This window comes from Trachypithecus francoisi, unplaced genomic scaffold, assembly GCF_009764315.1.
Source record: "Trachypithecus francoisi isolate TF-2019V2 unplaced genomic scaffold, Tfra_2.0 Lachesis_group2, whole genome shotgun sequence".
NCBI lineage: Eukaryota > Metazoa > Chordata > Mammalia > Primates > Cercopithecidae > Trachypithecus > Trachypithecus francoisi.
Window position 1 is genome coordinate 15,546,192 of NW_022681465.1, and position 9,730 is coordinate 15,555,921.

Sequence of the window (9,730 nt, forward strand, 5' to 3'; positions counted from 1 at the left end):
TTTGTGAGCTCAAGGTTGGGGCAAAGAGGTTGGGGCAAAGTTACAGATTAACAGCATCTCAGGGCAAAGCAATTGTTCAGGGTACAGGTCAAAATAGAATTTCTTATGTCTTCCCTTTCTACACAGTAACAGTCTGATCTGTCTTTCTTTTCCCTACACCCCTGCCCTAGAGATTTGTCAAAATTTGAACTTGAGAGAGATGATTTAGGGTATCAGGCAGAAGAAATTTTTAAGCAGCAAAGCATTCAAGATGTGACTTGGGTGCTCTTAAAGACATTCAGTTTTAAAGGGGAAATAGAACATAAAAGTTTGGAAAATTTGCAGCCTGACAATGTGATAGAAAAGAAAATCCCATTTTCTCAGGAGAAATTCAAGCCAACTGCAGAAATTTTCGTAAGGAGGAACCGAATGTTAATCCCCCAAACAATGGAGAAAATGCCTCCAGGGTATGTCAGAGACCTTTGCAGCAGCCCCTCCCATCATAGGCCCAGAGGCTTAGGAGGAAAAAATGGTTTTGTGGGCCAGGACCAGGGTCCCTCTGCTGTATGCAGTCTAGGGACTTGGTGATCTGCATCCAAGCTGCTCCAGTTGAAACTAAAAAGGGCAAAGGTACAGTTTGGACTGTTTCTTCAGAGGGCGGAAGCCCCAAGCCTTGACAGCATCCATGTGGTGTCGAGCCTGCGAATGCACAGAAGTCAAGAATTGAGGTTTGGGAACCTCTGTCTAGATTTCAGAAGATATATGGAAATGCCTGGATGCCCAAGCAGAAGTTTGCTGGGGTAGGAGTGGGGAGGTGGGGGTTAAGGAGAACCTCTGCTAGGGCAATGTGGGAGGGAAATGTAGGGTCAAAACTCCCACACAGAGTCCCTCCTAGGGCATTGCCTAGTAGAGCTGTAAGAAGAGGGCCAAGGTCCTTCAGACCCCAGAATGGTAGATCCATTGACAGCTTGCACCGTGCACCTGGAAAAAAGTCACAGACACTCAACGTCAGCCCATGAAAGTCCCATTTGGAAGTCCCAAATCTTGTGACCCCGGCCACATGACTCCTTAGCAGTAAGCGGTTATAGAAACTATGCCTACATTTTAGCAGAATTCAAGTCTCTCTCATAATCCTAACCTTGTTGTCTTTCATTAGTTTTACAAAGGTGGCTTAGTTTTGGGAAGGGCTATTGTCACCTTTTCTTTAAACTATAAACTAAATTTCTCCCTAAGTCAGCTCAGTCTATGCCCAAAAATGAACTAGTATAACTTGGAGGTTAGAAGCAAGATGGAGTCAACTATATCAGATTCTTCTTGCTCTAACGACTCTTCTTTACCACTAAAGCCCTCTGCAGTGCTTTGTCCTTGTTCTGAATATTATGAGTTCATAAGAAAAGACAGGACAATGTAAAATTAAACCTCTTTGCATAATTTAAAAAAAGTGTTTTGGTAAAGCCAGAAGTACTCATTTCCCAAAGAAAATGTTAGTAGTATTTAATAAGCTGCTTAGTTCATCAGAATTACTCCATTGTTATTTTACAGTCTTGCTAAACTGGAAAGCCCACTGCCACATTGGAGCCAGGCTACACTGAAACATTTATTGGAGCTTTAAAACTTGGTTTACAAAAAGCAAATGTTTAGTGTATCGTATATTAGAAAATAGCAGCAAATCTTGGTGGGATGGATGGGAACAGGACTGATATGAAAATGAGGATACTTTTGCAGTTAAAAAACAGTGGCTGCACTCATTCTTTGAGACTTGACAGTATTTGAAGCTATTAAGAGCTACTCAATCAAACTTGCTTTGTATATATTATCAAAAATACTTAACTAAAGAATTCCTGTTGGCAAACTGCCAAAGCTTAGCCTCTGCAAAAAGGCCAGATACAATCATAATTAAACTATGCAGTTCTGTGTCTGGCTTTGTAAATGATCAGATGTATGCTAAGTATCTGATTTAGCAAATGACAAAGACAAGCACAGGGATGCTCGAGCAATCGGGCAGGACAATTAAGTTAGCTTAACTGGCTTTATCTTCTCCTTCTGCTGCTGGTATTGCTGCCTTCCTTCTTACTCTGGGACAACTCTGGTTTACCAGAGGAGTAAGATCTGTATTCTCAGGGACACGCAACCAAATTGTAGGGTGGTTTAATTTATTGGATCAACTGTCACATATTTTGTCTATCTTTTATTTTATTATTATTTTTTTCTGAGATAGGGTCTCACTCTGATTGCCCAGGGTGGGGTACAGTGGCATGATTTCAGCTCACTGAAGCCCTGACCTCCTGGGCTCAGGTGATTCTCCCACCTCCACCTCCCAAGTGGCTGGGACTACAGGTGCATGCCACCACACGCAGCTCATTTTTTTGTATTTTTAGTAGAGATGGCATTTCACCATGTTGGCCAGACTGGTCTCAAACTCCTAGACTTAAGCAATCCACCTACCTTGGCATCCTCAGAATGTTGAGATTACAGGCGTAAGCAACCATGCATGGCCTTTTATCTATCTTTTAGAAACCTAGGAATAATATTGGGGGACTGGATGATTGAAACAGTAATTTACAACTCTTTGGAACCCAAAATACTTTACAATGTAAGGGGTTCCTAAGAATTGCATTACCACTTTCAAACTTGTAGATGTGAATATCCAGGAAGTATTCTGCCCCTGGGGTTTGCAGGTCTGTGGGAAGATGTGACAGATGATCCAATAGGTAAAATCGCCCTACAATTTTGTTGTATGTCCCTGAGAACACAGATCTTCCTCCGTTGGTAAACCAGGATTGTCCCAGAGTAAGAAGGGAGGCAGTAACAACAGCAACAGAAGGAGAAGACAAAGTTAAAAGCATAGATAGATAGGACAGGGGTTGACAACCCCTACCTAAGTCAAAGAGGCCAAAAACACCACTCCTGAAAGATGGAAGATGCACAAAGGCACAAAGGAAGAGGGTGACCCTAGACAAGAAAAGGGACAAGTCATAGGAGATGTGGTACTGGGGAGAAGCAACTGGGGTCTGGGTACCCTGGGCCTGGGGAAGTGAGCAATGCAGAGTCTGTGAGTCTGGAGAGCAAGAGTCAAGAATCCAGGCTGGGAGCTTGGGAGCAAAGCAGGTAGGAAGTCCATACTGAATAGCAGGAAGGGCGGGCAAATATAGAAATGGTGATTTTAAGAACTTTGACTGTTATTTGGAATGAGATGGGAAGATAAGAGCTTAGGACAGTGAAGGGACATGGCCTGACTTGCTTAAAAAAGATCATTCTGGCTGCTATTTTAAGGAAATTTATGCTGAAAAATGTCTATCAAATGTTAGAAGCAGAGGGACAAGTAAGGAAGCTATGGTAATAATCCTGGTGCAAGATGATGGTGGCTTGGACCAGATAGGAGAGGTGGGGATGATAACAAGAGACTACATTCTTGACATGTTTGAAGGTAGAGCTAGTATAATATTCTGACAAACTGTGAGAAAAAGAGAGTGGGGGAGAAGATGACAATAAAATATTAGTCTAAGCAAATATGAGGTTGGAGTTGCTGTTTACTGAGAATTTTAGAGAAAAAACAAATTTGTTTATGGATGTGCCAAGTTTGGGATATTATTAGACTTCCAAGTGGCAACACCAAGGAGACAGCAAGATACTCTGATCAGGAAGTCAAGAGAGAGAGAGATCTGAGCTGTAGGTGTAATTATGGAAATAACTATTTTGTAACTAAAAGAGTATAACTGGATTGTTTGAAACACAAAGAATAAACCCTTGAGGTGACGGGTACCCTATTGACCCTGATGTGATTATTATGCATTGCATGCCTGTATCAAAATATCTCATGTATCCCATAAAAATGTACATCTACTGTATACCTATAAAAATTAAGAATTAAAAAAGAAAATTACCTATTTTGTAGATAGTATTTAAATCTATGAAAATGAGTGAGATCACCAAGAGAATAAGCAAAGATAAAGAAGAAGAAAAAACACAACAAAGACTGAAGCTTGGACAAAGTATCCTAATGCTTAGAGGCTGAGGGATAAGTAGGAACTCACAGATGAGACGGAGAAAGACCTGCCATGAAGGTAATTGGAAAATAAAGACACTGTGGGGATCTGGACTTCAAGAGAAGAAAGAACCTCAGTAAGATGGAGCAGATCAGTGAGTTGAATGGAGTCAACAGGATGAGTGAGAGGAGGCCTGAGCCTGATGGTCAGTGAGCAGGAAGGACACTGACTAGAACAGTGTTGGTGGAAGAGTGGAGGGGCGAACCCAGGTAGGGAGAAGTCAAGAGAGAATGGGAAGAGAGAAATGGAAAACAGAAATACACGAAACTCTTTCATGAGGGTTCTGGATGTAACCAGATATAAGGAAAAGTATGCAAAATATTTAAGAGATCATGATAAAATGAAGTGGGAATAATTGATGCATTCATTAAGGATTCTCTAGAAACAGGCCCTGAAACTAATGTTTGAGTGCAAAGTAACTTATTTGGTAAGAAAACACCAAAGGCAGGTGGAGTGGGAAAAGCAAAAGCTTGCATTATCAAGCTAGCTACTGCTGTGGATCCCTGGAGCTTAATCCCATGGGCATATGCTGGGAACCAATATAAAACACACATTTCAGAATGGCCCCACCCAGACATAGGAGCAGGGGTATTTATGCGTAATTTCCCATTTGTCTTTGGTTGAGGGCAGCTGGGGGTGAGGGAGTGTTAATACCCAGCCAGTGTTAATACTCAGCCTGCCAAATGTGAGGGTAAAGTGGTCTTTCCATTTTGGGGGAAAGACTTCAAGCACAGATGCTTACTGGCAGTTGGAAATCCACCAGAATACATCAGTGTAACTGTCAAGGCAGGCACTCCCAGCACCTACTACAACTGATAATGGAAGAGAAAGAGGCATGATGGTTATAGCCATGCAGGTCAATGGGAATGTCATCTAGTATACAACTGGGAGGGCTGGCCTCAGATAGGAGCAGGGAAAGAACAAGAGGCACAAATGCATGTGAATAAGTCATGATGTGAGCCTGGAATGTTCTCCTTTGTTTGCTTCTATTTTCTCGGTAAAGAACTAAAGTCATCAGCTAACAATGAGGATTAGGGGGAACTGGTAGAGGTAGAGGAGAGAGAAGAATGTATGAGTAGTCCTCTAGGAGAGGGGTAAGAATGTGGAGAGGGGCATGGAGCAGGGTTGCCAGGAAGCAACAAAGGCCCAGTTCAGGTTAGTAGACATGGTTGGGGGCTTGTGTACTTTATCCCAGACATGTTCAGCTGAAGTAGCTGCAATCTTTAAGTAAACAGAGTCAGTTTTCTGAGTTATAGTTTAGCCGATTAAGTACAATAACGCAAGAGCTGTGCACAGAAGTGAAAATGATTTTTAATACTGCAGGGAAGTGAGAACATCAGGGCAGTTTGAGACAGTGCAGCGTTGGTCAGATCACTGGATTGTGAGTTCTCAGTGGTGAGTATTGTCAGACCTCAGTGGTGTGAGGTGAGGAAAAACCCAACTGAGGTGTAGTAATAGAGGAAGTGAGCTATAAAGATAAGATGCTACTGGAAATGTGATCTTAAGGTTGAATTTATAGTGGGTGTCTTAGCCTATTTTTTTGTTGCTTATAACAGAATACCTGAAATGGGGTAATTTATAAAGAAAAGGAATGTATGTCACATAGCTATGGAGGCAGAGAAGTCCAAGGTCAACAGGCTGCCTCTGGTGATGGTCTTTCCTGTTGGTGGAGACCCTCTGCAGATTCTTGGGGCACACAGGGCATCACATTGTGAGTGGGATGAGCATGCTAGCTCAGGTCTTTCTTCCTCTTCTTATAAAGCCAGTTCAGTTCCCATGATTGCCCACTATTTCATTAACCCCTTAAGTGATTAACCATGAATGGATTTCTCCACTCATGAGGACAAAGTTCTCATGACCCAGTCTCCTCTCAAAGGCCCCATTTCTCAATACCACCATATTGGGGATTAAATTTCCACATGAGATGTGGAGGGGACACATATTTAAACCATAGTGATGTGTTTAAGTGATAGGTAAGGGTAAACTCTTGGGAATGTTGATGGGTATGAGTAACTGAAGTTGGGTAGAGAACATAAAGGAGATTATGCAATTGAGTGGCTAGGACGTGGGATCATCTGCTTGTATATTGAAATCACTGCTAATATTGAGAAGAATGAGTCTAGAGAGTGGACAATGAACCCAGTCACTAAAATATTGAAGAGATGATCAGGAGTGACCTCTGGGGTTTACAAATGAACACATGCAGGAGGGGTAGTGGGTGTTATCATCTGATGATGTAGGATTCAGAACTGGGGAAGTTTAAGGAGGGTAGGATAAACAATTCAGAAAGTTTTACAAAATAGGTGTCATTGAGGATGTTGATAACAGCCAGTTAATGGGATAGTTAGGACAGAACCCAACAAGGGAAAATGGGAAGTGGCAAAGTAAAAACAGTGAATATAGATATGTTTTCAATAATGTTTGAAATAAAAGTGAAAAGAGAAACAGAGTAAGAGGTGGAAGAAAACATATGACAAGGGATTTTTAAGAGGTGTCATGGAGCACGTTTCCTGGAAGCTATATCAAGATTGGTATTTGTTTATAGGTGGTTTCTTAGGAAGTTCTCTTAGCAGCAATTACTGTATGGAGGGACAGGAAGGAGAATTGGGCAGAGGGAGAATTTGAGTGGTGATGTAGCTACAACAGCAACTGAAGCAGATCAAAGAGCTCTGAGGCTACGATGGATCTCCAGATATATTTCAAATTGAGGCAAGAAAGTCAGGCATTTGTGTGCTGAATTGACCAGTCATTGGATGTAGGCAGATCTTCAGCTCTTTCTGCCCTCCAGCTGAAGGAGATAAGTTTGTGGTTACATTCTTTCAAAGACGCAGTGTCTAAATTTGTGATAAGTTGCTCTCAGCCTTTTATTATCCTTCTCCAAGTATCAAAATCCTCTAGTCAACTAATTGATTTCATAGACCTTGTAATTATGACTTCCTCCAACTTCTCAAACACCTGAGCTATTGTCCAAGCCAGTTTATCCCCTTCCAGCTGTTTCTCATGCCAGTCCACCACTAATAAAGTTTTTGGACAGTTTTACTAATGTGATATGTTACAGTCCATTGGTACTCTTATCTATCAGTAATGGGACTCAGCTGGCTGGTGGGTGACCTAGTTCAAACAGTTTTAGAGACTGCTTCTTAGGACCACTGTCAAGGTTGAGCTCCCAGAAAGAAAATCAAGATGGAGATACGTGTGCAGTTTGCAAGGGAATTATGAAAGCAGGATTGAATAGAGGGAGGCGTTGAACTGAGATTAATTTGTGACAGAGCCTTCAGTTAATTCCAGAAAGAGCTCTGCAACGGTTGATACTCTTTAAACCAGTAGATTTCAACTGGATGTGGTTTCCTTTTCTAGGGGACCTGTGGAAATGTCTGTAGACAATTTTGATTGATATAAGTGGAGGGGGTGCTGCTGGTATCCAGTGAGGGAGGCCAGAGATGCTCCTCAGCATTCTCAGTGTACAGGACAGCCCCTCCCAACAAAGAATTATCCAGCCCTAAATGCTGATAGTGTTGAGTTGGAGAAACTCTGATTTATAGACGTCTCTAATCAAAGCAAGGACCAGAGCCTCTGTACACTTACAGTGGTTTGGGGTTGCCCCCAGGGAGAGGTAAAGTGTTGGACAAGGCAGCTCTCTCACCCTTAATGAAATTTCCAGTGTGAGATCCTCCTGTGAGTGTGGGCAGTTTATGCTCCTGGCAGCTAGGGGAATGCGGAACTCAGCCTCAAAGGGAAAGATCAGGGTGCGTCATCTACTACATGATGATCATATGCTAATGGAATGATTTTTCTATATCTATTTCTACCAGTTGCTGAGGGAGCCAGAAAGAACATGACCTCAGGTCTGGACTGTAGTGCACAAACGAAGCTGAAGATTGCTGAACAGCCAAACAGGTTCAAAGTTAATTGTACGTGAGATGTTTGGCTCTCCCCTGAGCTGAGCAGTTGGCCAGAACTTCTACAGGTTTTGATGATACTGCTCTGTACCAGCTGAGCTCCGGGAAGCAACCCCTGCTGCAATTCTTAACGGTCTTTCTTACTGGGCCAGCATACAGGCAGCCAATCTGGGTTGAGTGGAACAGTAGGAGTCCCAAGCAGGGATGATTAGCATGCCCTTCTGGTGTTGTGCCTGGCCACCGAGCTTGGGCATTCCAGGCATCCTGTGGTAGGTGCTTAGGAAGGTAATTAGACAAGCACAGCCTCCCTTTTCTCTGCCAGATCCACCAACTTACCTGCATCTGATTCCAGAGCCTACCTTCCCTCTGTTTTGATGCAATACCTATTCTTGCTCCTAATCAAGACCAGTCCTTTCTCTTGTGTTTTAGATTCCAATCCTTCTCTTCAAGTAATTTGTTTCTATCCTATTATATTTTCCTTTCCTTTCTACTGGACTATTCCCATGAATATACAAAAATCACCTAATAGAGCCTGCTCATCCAAAAGCAAAAAACAACACAAACCTGTCTGTTTCTCTTCAACGCACTCCAGTCTTGTCCACCCTACTACACTGAAATGGCTTATGATGGGTCTCCTAACAGCTCACCATTCACACCTGCTGCCAAACCCATGGTCTACTCATTGAACTTGAAGAGTTGGTAGCATTTGACACACTGGGCTGCTTCTTCCTTTCTGAAGCATTTTCCTCTTAGCTTTCCCAGTACTCCATTCTTCTGTGTTTTTTCACATCTTATTAGCTGTTCCTTCTCAATCTTCTTTGCCAGTTCCCTCTCCTCTGTGAGATGGCTAAATGCTGACACTTATTGGGGTCTGTCCTTAACTTTCTACAATATCTACATTTCCTTCCTAATTTCTCTTATATTGGGCCATAGCATTAAATACTGCCTTTGAGCTGAACACTCTCAAATTGATACAGCCAGCAACATTCCCTCTTGATACCCGAATCATCAATTCAACTGCTGACTAAACAGCTCTGCTTTGTGTCTGATGGTTCTCTCAATGTTAGCAGTCCCAAACAGAGTTTGGACACAAAAATCCCTTCCAGACAACACCCTACAGTGCTTCTCCTTCACCTTCCCAGCTACTTTCTACCCTCTGCTCAAGTAAAAAAACCTAAACATAATCTTAGATTTTCCACTTTTCTTTTCTTTTCTTTTTTTTTTTTTTTGAGAGACAAAGTCTTGCTCCATTGCCCAGACTGGAGGGCAGAGGTGTGATCATAGTTCACTGCAACCTCAACTTTCTGGGCTTAAGTGACCTGCCTCAACCTCCAGAGTAGCTGGGACTACAGGCACATGCCACTATGCCAGGCTCATTTTTTAAAGTTTTTGCTAAGATGGTGTCTTGCTATGTTGTCCAGGCTAGCCTCAAGTGACCTCCTGCCTTGGCCTCCCCCATTGCTGGGATTATAGGCTTGAGCCACCACACTGGTCTGATTTTCCTCTTTTCTCCTACAACACAACCAGGTGAGTTTGTTGACTCTACCCCTCAAATGCATCTTTAATCAGATCATATTTTACTTCTCTACTGCTGTTATTGTGTTAATTGAAGTCAAACTTTGTTCACCTATTCTACTAGCATGTAGACTTCTTAGCAGGTCTCTGGCTTTCCAATTGTCTCCCCATTCTTCACACTAAATCCTGATGATCTTTAAAAAATATCAACTAGATCAAATAACTTCCCTACTAAAAATCGACCTATTTTGTATTGTAATTAAAATAAAATTCAGAATGAATTTTTTCATT